The sequence below is a fragment of the Pseudomyrmex gracilis genome, unplaced genomic scaffold (genome assembly GCF_002006095.1).
Source record: "Pseudomyrmex gracilis isolate BER0280 unplaced genomic scaffold, ASM200609v1 scaffold_1102, whole genome shotgun sequence".
NCBI classification, from domain to species: Eukaryota; Metazoa; Arthropoda; class Insecta; order Hymenoptera; family Formicidae; genus Pseudomyrmex; species Pseudomyrmex gracilis.
The window spans coordinates 14,988-25,482 of NW_018021686.1; positions in this window are offsets into that span (position 1 = coordinate 14,988).

Genomic DNA, 10,495 nt, shown 5'->3' on the forward strand with positions numbered 1-10,495 from the left:
GTTGAAAAAGAGAAGAATCGCGACCGCGGATCTGTCACGACGTGTTTCGGCGATTCGTATCACGAGCTGTTCTATGATTGTAATTTTGAGCTATAATAAAGAGTGTTTGACGGAAAGCCGCGTACTTTCTTGTTTCCGCGGCGAGTGCGTTTCGCGACAAAGTTTTAGCGCGGCCGCGGACGTAACAATATTAATTTAGTTTGTTCAGACTCCTGTAAGCTAAGCCGATGTCTTTCTTGTTTTTTACAAATTTCGATATTGTTTAAGATACCCCTTTAATGAATGAAAATACAAAAAAATGCTTTCGCTCTAAGGGATTCTATGATTTTTCTATGTTGTCGCTACGCGGATTGAACCTGCACTTGATGAGAAATTTAATGGGGTTGTTTATTATTTTAAAAATAAACTCCAATGCATAGTCATTAATTAAAAAAGTATCAATTAATAACTTGAAGTTGTTTTTATGAAACTTTGGGAGAGATAGCAACATTACTCTGTCTATCATTCCTGTAATTATTCCGATCTTTTGAGACAAGAGGTGTGCAGAGTAAAAATGCAAGTATCTTCCGGAAAAAGTAGGTTTATGAAACCAGTTACAAATGATGTTATTATTTTTTATAGTAATTATTGTAATGTCTAAAAAATTTAAAGCTTTGTCCGTCTCTTTCTTAACTGTGAAGTTTAATCTTACATTGTAATTGTTAAATGTGTCTAACAAATTATCTATGTTGTTGGGTGGAGCGGTCATAATTAAATCATCCACGTATCTGAAGTAAAATGAAGGTGTAAAACTAAGTTTTTTTAAGACATCACCCTCCAAGTCCTGCATGACGAGATCCGCTATTACAGGAGACAGAGGTGAGCCCGGTACACCGAATGTTTGTTTATATGTGGTATTATTAAAAGAAAAATACGTGGACGACATTACAAATTCTACCATCCGTAAAAATTCCAAAAGAGGAATTCTAGTTTTATCTTGGACGTGATTCCAGCGAGATTGTAAACTTTTAAATGCTAAATCTAACGGTACATTTGTGAATAATGAAACCACATCCAACGATAAGAGAACGTGACCTTGTTGCATATTGACTGTTTTTAATTTTTTAACTAATTCAAAGCTGTCAAATATATGGCTAGCTGCTTTCGGAATAGTTTTTATTATGATTTTGTGTAGAAATTCGGCAAATTTGTGTAATGGACTGTAGTGGAAGAGATTATTATTCTATGTTATTCTATGTTATTCTATGTTGTTATTTTTAATTGCAAAAAAATTTACTACATAAAAGGTAGTCAATCTATCAAATTGTACGTGGCTACTTACCTATGAATAAATGGCTATACATATCTGTAAATAATGTATTTAAAGATATAATATTTTTCAAAAAAACAAATGTTATTAATAAACATATTATTATAATTAACGGTTGAATTTAACCCAAGTTTAGAATTAATAGTTTTGAATTTAACCCAAAAAAATCCTATTAAACAAATTGAAAATCAACTAAATGACATGTTGAAAGTTTGGCTCTATAAAGGCTACATCAACCAACACACAAAATATACTTTGATGTCAAGCGATTCCTTACTACCTAGAGCATATGGTATTCCTAAAACCCACAAACAGAACCTTCCTTATAGAATTATTGTATCCACAATCAACAGTCCTCTACATCATATTGCAACATACTTACATAATACTATATATAAAGGTACTCCAAATTCACCTTTTACTGTAGTAAATAGTTTTCATTGATACAATATAATAACTGGAATGGAGTTGAACGATCATTTGCTCTGCTCTCTGGACGTAGTTTCTATGTTCACTAATATTCCGGTGGAATTAGCCCTCGACAGCATAGCTAGGAGATGGAAATATATCAAACTTCACACTAAGATATCTCAATTAGAATTTATATCGGCCGTTGAATTTGTTTTATCTTCAACGTATTTCACATTCAACAATAAGATTTACAGACAAACTTATGGAATCCCTATGGGATCACCATTGTCACCAATCATAGCTGATGTGACTCTTCAAGATCTTGAGTTAAAAGCATTAAACACATTAAAATTCAATGTTCCATTATATTTTAGATATGTTGACGACATTATTATGGCTATACCCAATGNCAAATTAAACATCGTGATGTGTGCGTTCAACTCTATTCATGACAGAATTAAATTCACATACGAATTACCGGTAAACAATGTTCTCAATTATCTTGACCTCAGNATTAGCGTAGACAATAATAGGTTGATCTGTGACTGGTATCACAAACCAACTTTCTCGGGCAGATATATCAATTATCACTCATTTAATCCAACCTGCCATAAAATTGTTACAATCTACTCGTTATTNGATAGAGCCATTTTACTTTCTCATCCTTAACACCATCAAACTAACATACAAAAATGCATTAATATTTTATTAAACAATAATTATCCGATAAACGTAATTTTTTATTATATGAACAAACGGTTGAGGACATTGATTACTACCAAATTAAATAAACAAACAATTTTGGAAGACCCTGACGATATTCCTGAAAAATCATCTTATTTTGTTATTCCATTCANTAACAAAAAGTTTAATTTTTGTAATATGAAAGATGTTAACTATAATTTCAAACCAGCATATAGAAATCTAAACCAGCTGTCTAAATACATAAAAACCCACAAAGATAGCATTCCCACTAAACAACAGAAGAATGTTGTATACCACATTGAATGCGAACAATGTGATTCAAGTTACGTGGGACAAACGAAAAGACAGTTAGGTACAAGGATTAATGAACATCGTAATTACATCATAAAAAGAAAAACACAAACATCGGTTTTAGCAGCACATACTGAAGAAACGGGCCATACTTTTGATCTGAATTCAGTGAAGATATTAGATAAANAAATTAATTACTACAAACGTTTAACATCTGAGATGTTATATATCAAAAAGCAGAAGTCAAGTTTNAATTTAATGCANGACACGGATTTATTAACTGAAATCTACTTACCGTTANTTGATAAAATAGAATATTAACATACATACACACACAGATGGAGCAATATCTCTTTCTTTCCTTTCAGTCAATTACAAAACTTACATTACAAAGGACATGGATAAATCCGTTTCTTCTTCACTTTTGTTTTTTACTTTGTTTTTGTTTGTGGATGGATTTTCTTTGACTTTTACATACATATGACTACTTTATTTTGTATTAATTTTATGGTANGTACTGTGTCTGGTTATCCTTCAATACATTCTAATACTTGTTTTATTTGTAGAAATTGATAAGGACTTAAAAATATAGTCNAAACGTTTTTCAACTGCATATTTCTATGTATTATTTATTTATGCACGTCTTCCTGCATTGACTCTATCATCGCCCTTTACACTACTTTTTTTACTTTGGAATTACCAATAAGAGTCGGAGGCTACATCTCGTCTTTAACTTTGTTTTTAACCCAAGTTTGTTGTTAGAGAACGTCATTAAACCGTTTTATTGATGTCATATTGAAATTCAATACATAAAGTTGATATATGACGTCAACGTGACATCTAAATGACGTCATATCGATGTCAACTTTTGGTATTATAAATGACGGCAAAATAACATACCATTTATGTTAGTTAACGTCGTAGTCATCAAAATCACTTTATAATCACGTCATTATCACATAAGCTTGCTAGCTGGGTAGTGCCTCGCGCCAAGTTCACGCGCAACAAAGTGGCGCTCGAACTGCGCGAACACACTGTGCTCTCCCATTCTACATTGATTGCAAGCGCAAACGCAAGGTATAGATGTCGTAGAATTGACCAATCACGCTGGTCAATTGGCTGATTTGATTAATACGATTAGTCAATTCTACCAGACCTGTTCCTTGCGTTTGCGATCAATGTAGAACGGGCTTTATACGCGAAATTCATGCATTTGAGAAGTGGAAAAATTTTCTAAGGACAATATTTAAATAACGACCAAACTGATCAATTTTGTTTTAGTCTTAATCAATTCAGGATAAAACATTTAAAAAAAAAGTATTCGTGCGTTTTTTTGGTCTGTGGCTACTGAATAGAGATAATGGAAAACAACAAAAATGTGTATAAAATTTTATGTAGCTCCCCCATCAGAGCCGTTTCTGAGTTGTTGACTGCCCAGGTGCAAAAATAATATCGCCGCCCATATATATACAGGATGTCCCATTTTGAAACCTTTACTAAAATATCTCGTCAGGGACATCTCCAATTAAAAAATAATCCGAAAAAAAGTTATAGATCTCAACGGGGACAATCAATCGATAACCCTGAGTTTGACCTTGAAGTCTATTTTCAAGGTCATTTTAAGGTCAACTTGTGTTTTTTTTATATGGGAACCCCTATTTTTGACCACGGATTTCGAAAGGGCGCACAATTTTAGGGTCAAATATGTATCCATGTTGTAGGTCAAACTAACCAAAGATCATTTCAAGATCAAATTACTTATTTGTACGGAATCGCCGGTAGGTACTAATTTAAAGACAAGATAAAGGCAACATTCTTAGTCCGGCCGATAAAGGTAAGACCGTGAAGAACCCAGCCAATGAAGACAAGATTCTAAGTCCGGCCGATTCTAAGTTTTTCCTTCATTGGCTGGGTTCTTCACGGTCTTGCCTTTATCGGCTGAATTAAGAATCTTGCCTTTAAATTAGTACCTACCAGCAATTTTGTACAAGTAAGTGATTTGACCTTGAAATGATCTTTGAAGATTATTTTGACCTACAACATGGATACATATCTGAACGTAAAATCATGCGCCCTTTCAGAATCTGTGGTCAAAAATAGGGGTCATATAAAAAAACACGAGCAAATACCCACTACTGTTGTAAGCATCCCCTTCACTGCTGCAGCATGTTGTAATAAAGTCAAAACTGTAAACATTAGTTTATGCCAGTACTTAACGTAACGTAACGCGTTACAAAAAAGTGTGTGCAATGACCTTTAGGCTGCGTTCTGTTCTATGCATATGCGCGCATAATTTATAGTATACGCAAAATATACTATAGTATACGCAAGATATTATGTAGATAAATGCGCGCATATGCATGAAACGGAACGCAGCTTTAGTGTATTAGTTTGTATATATAGAAAAAAAAACGGACAAACATAAAAAATACAAATATAGAAAGAGAAAAATGCATATAATAAACAGTTTACGGCTGCCCCTGATCTTTGGCCGCCCAAGTGCGGGGGCACCTTTTGCACCCTCGCCAGAAACGGCTCTGTCCCCTACTCTTCCGCTTATTTTTATTTGACTTTTATACAGTACACATATTTTGACATATTTTCAATCTGACTTCTACTTTTAATTCTTGACTTTTATTTTATCTTTTATCACAGTGTATGAAACTTTTCAATTTTTAACTAATTTGTTTTTTTTACGTTTTAAGTTAATTGTGAGTCGCGTGTTGTTCAAGGATCAGTGAGTATGACTATTTTTATCCGTTATTTTATCCACCATTTCTCTTTCATTGTTTGTATTTTTCTCTCTTTTTTTTGTACAGGCCTTTTTGTCTGAAGATGACTCCATTTAGAGTAGAAACATTACGCTTATTTTTGTGAATATATTGGAATAAACTATATACACACCGTTATCTGTGTTTAAGGCTCTTACCTTCACTCTTTAGAGTTTGATCATTAAACAATGGAGCCTTTATTACTATTTCTTAAAAATTGCATGCCAAGAATTTATAAGTTCTGTGAATTCATTTATAGATTTGTTTGAAACACAAAATATACAATTTCTGCAACCGGGCAACTGCAATCACTTCTTTATTTGGTATTGAAAGAAGCCAGTGGAACTGTTTGGTCACATGTACAACAGATTTTATTTAAACCTGCAAAGGTTTTTATTGCAGCATCAACATCAGAAAAATCAACACTTTCAATTTTGGTTTACAAATGTATTTTTGCTTGCACTTAAAAGCTTTAGTGTGTTATTATTTATTAATAGATTCTTGGAACGGACATTGTCCCGAGAGCCAACAAGAGTTTATGCCATCTAAATATAAAGATGTACGAAGTTTACCAATACCAAAACAAAAACTACAGGAATGATTCAATCTTTTGATGTTTATAGATTTAGAGTAAAAAAAACTGGAAAAACTTTGTGAGGACATTTAGTGATCGCGTTATATTATTAAAGTATGATATCAATTTACATTTGAGAAATAATATCATCAAATTGCAATCCTTAACATACACATATACAGCTATTTTCACCACGATTCCATAATCTTTTCAAATATTTTTTAATTCTTTTCAATTGGTACGTATAAATTCGACATGAAGAAAATAATTTGTATACATTCCTCCAATTAATAATAATTGTTTAATAACATCACCCACACAGTGTACAACTGAAGAAGACTTCAATAAAAAATCGAAACATTTTGTTCTAAATTATTCTACATTACTGCATACCATCCTGCATCCGGTTTGACGTAGCCGTTTAATTAACTCCTTTTTAGGTTCACCACATCGAACCCGAGGTCACCCTTCAACACATCATTATTATTTTTAAATATGCTTGGTTTAAAAGTGGATACATCGAAGAACAATCATCACAGTTCGAAAATGCAGTAGATTTTTCTTCAGAAATAATATACAAGAATTACTACGCTGTTTTATATGTAAAGTACCTGCCTTAATACGTTGTTTCTGGTGCAAAAAATATTATTGTATGCATTATTGTTTTAAGGAATATCATAATTGTAAACACTATGAAGTATAAGAACTTTTTAAGTAAAATATTTAAGTAAGTAAAAAATTTGTATTTCAATAAATACAATGTTTATTGCTACTGTTTGTATAATAATAAATATTATTATACATTATAGGAAATATTCTGTCACCACCAGAGTAGTGTGATACTTCTTATGAAACCTATTGTCTAATTATAAAATTAATGCACGATGTCCGCCACAACTTAAAAAATAAAACACGTTCAATCAAGCAAAATAATCATGAATTCTATTATAAATATAAAAATATTACTAAGTAAATAAAACTATACTATATAATATATATATACTATATAATATAATACTATATAATATACTATATACTATATAATGCATTATATAAATACTAATACAATACATTATAGAAATACATTATATAAATGTAAGATATTATGATCCGTTCTTATCGACAGCTACGGACTCTCTCTGCTCTGGCTCTGCAAGCCTTTTTTCTCGTCACTTCGGTCCTCGGCGATGTTATCGTATTTTTCTTTCTTCAAAATTGTCGGTTGAGTTGTCAACCGACAAACAACAAGCATCGTAAAGGTGAGAATCGTATATGTTTGTCACCTTGACAATCGCGCAGGTATACAAGTTTATCGTGAAATTATCAGTCGTTAAATTCGAAAACATAAGAGAATAATACATAGAAGAATATAAGAAAATAATACATATAGAGATTCGATTTTAGCCGTTTGTAATGATTCTTCTTTACATAAATACTAATAAATTACCACTTGATCGCAAATTAAAAGTAGCGATTTTTTAAAATAAAACATTCTTATCAATTTAATTGTGTAGACTACAATTGCAAATTAACTTTGTCAACTTTTTAATTTTGATAAACTATACTATACTATACAATATACACATATAAATCGATCAGATAACTAATCAATCTATAAATAATTACATTAGAAAGTTGGCGGTAAGCTTCTTACACTATTGTTTAAAACAGTATAAATTCATTCAAAGAATAAAAGTACCTTTACTAAAGTGTCTAGTATTACACACGTATAAATTGTTAAACTCGGCGGCTACGCTAAACCTAACCTAACCTAACCTACGTAGCGAATACAGTCGAACTTCCCAAAATGTATACTCCCAAAACGTATATACCTTCCAAAATGTATACAAATCCACTCTCAAAACGTATATTTTTCTCTTCAGTGCTTTTCCCACCACTAAGTATGATTACAACCAAAACTGCGCTAGTGGAAGATGAATTTATACCAAGTAAGTCTTTGCGCATGCGTGAGTTAAAAAGTGAGAGAATAAAAAAAGTATATGTTTTAGGAGGTTTGTCGGTCCCGACTGTATACGTATTGGAAGGTTCGACTGTACTTCTAAATTACAGAATCTTATTATTTTATTTATTGTCTTTTAATTTCTGTAAATTTTTATTTTGTCAGAACTTTTTGTTTAGGGAAAAGTATTGCAAAATATTCTCACGTATAACGTACATAACTACTCCGCACTGTGCGTAAGTGAGTGATAAGTGCGTGATACATTACATATAGAATATGCGATATAAAAACTGCAATATACATATGCTCAATGATCTTTCATGTTAACTTGCATTGCAACATATAAATATTGAGAAAATAAAAGAATCTTTCTTTAAAAAATCACTATCGTAGTATATGACGCAAGTTCCTTATATAAAAGATGCTAAAAATAAATTTTGAAAAAAACATTTCAAACTTGTATTACTATGCAATTACATAGAGACGTTTTTACAATAAAACTTTGTACACATGTATAGATAACTACATAATTGTAGAAATCTCCACATGTATAGATAACTACATGATTGTAGAAATTTCCAGTAGCGACCCAAAACCGCTTTTAAAGAGTGAAACACTCTTTATGTGCAGAGTGGCTTTACGCTTTTCTCGATGTATTTCAAAAACTATTAGAGATATCAAAAACTGTTGTATAGAAAAGGTTTATGGTATAAACGCCTTTATTTATCTACATTAATAGAACTGTTTAAAAAAATTTGTGTTTCTAACTTTTGAAAACAATTTTTTTTAAATTTAGGTTTTGTAATTCTATTAATATGGCGAAATAGAGAATATTTTGAATAAAATTTTAAATAAATTTTTGTATAAAACAGTTTTACATATTTTGAATAATTTTTTAGATAAACTGAGAAAAGTGAAAAGCCGCTTTACATATAGGGGTGATTTCATCCTTTAAAGCCGTTTTTGAGCAGCCACTGAATATGTCAATATTTATTTATTGATCCCCCTTACATGTGTGCAAAGTTTTATCAAAATCAGAATTTTCGGGTTTGTGAGATTCTTTTGTCAGTGTCGGTTTTGGAACGGAGAATGGAGAAAGATGAGAGAAAAAAAACAAAAAAGAAAAGGCAAGATAAATTAGATGACACATTTACACAAACGGTACGAGAAGACAAAAAGATTACTTTCTTTCTGTTCAGGAAGAAAAAGAAATGATGATAAAGACAAACAGTAGAGAGTGTTGAGAAAAAAGCTGATACAGATGGTGTGGTATGGCAGATTCTACGAGAATTAAATAAGATAATAGAGGCAATAGAGAAGGGCAAAGAAGAAGTAAAGGAAGAAATTAGGAAATTAAAAAGTAACATATTCAACATAGAAGAAAAGTGGGCAGCCAGAAAAGCAAATATGATATGAATTATAGAGAATTTGAAAAAATAAGTAAAAACTCTGGAAGTGGAAGAAAAAATGGCGTTGTTCGAATATATATGTATAAATATTGCGAGAAAAACTCCAAGTGCCTCGGTGGCCGAATAGGAAAGGCGACGGCACGGAAAGCCGGAGATTCCAGGTTCGACTCCTGGCCGAGGAGTTTTTTTCGCAATATAAATTTAATTTCAATTAAGGGGGTATTTGGGATTTCTCATATACAAGATGCAAGTATAGCATCCTATATGAATTTTAGAATTGTTATTATAATTCAAATTTCACGTGTAAAAATTTACACGTGAACACGTATATATGTATATATATACACGTATAATTTCCGCACAACACCTAGCGAACGGCTCTCATGACCAAATATATATTTATTAGTTTGGAAACTTCGGAGCCTTAAAAGAATCTTTAATTGGAAGAAAAACATTAAATGAGGACATTAAAAAAAAGTAATAAAGAGCATAGTTGAAGTAAAAAAACAAACTGCGGTAGAAATACGTGAACTGATGAGACAACATAGAAAGAATACAAAAATAGTGGTACGCGGCGGTCACCGCGTATGTGTCGCGGGAGCCGCGTGAACGGCGCGCGCTCGGCGCGACTGTTTGTTGCCGAGCGACTCGCGAGTTGGTTGAAGAAGAATTGCTACGGAGAGCTGTCACGTCGTGCCTCGACGATTCGTCCTGATATAATTTGTATTGTGATATCATTTGTATTCTGACTGTTAATAAAGTGTTTTAGAAAGAGACCGCGCTTCTTCATTCGCCGCGAACGCGCTCGTGAATTTCAGTGGCCGGCGATAGTGCCGTCTCGCCTTCGCGGGCGTAACATTTGGTGGTGATAAGGGGCGTAACGGAAAAGATTTCAGGCGTTCTCCCTCTTATAGTTGGAAAAGGAGAGAAGTGGAGACTAAGCGTGAAGAGAGGGGAGGAAGGTTGTTTCCAAAAGGGACAGCAGGGAGAGGGAATGCTGGAAGTGCGGGAAAAAGGGGCACTTCCGGTATGAATGTCTAGCAAATTCTTCTCGGGAAAACAAGG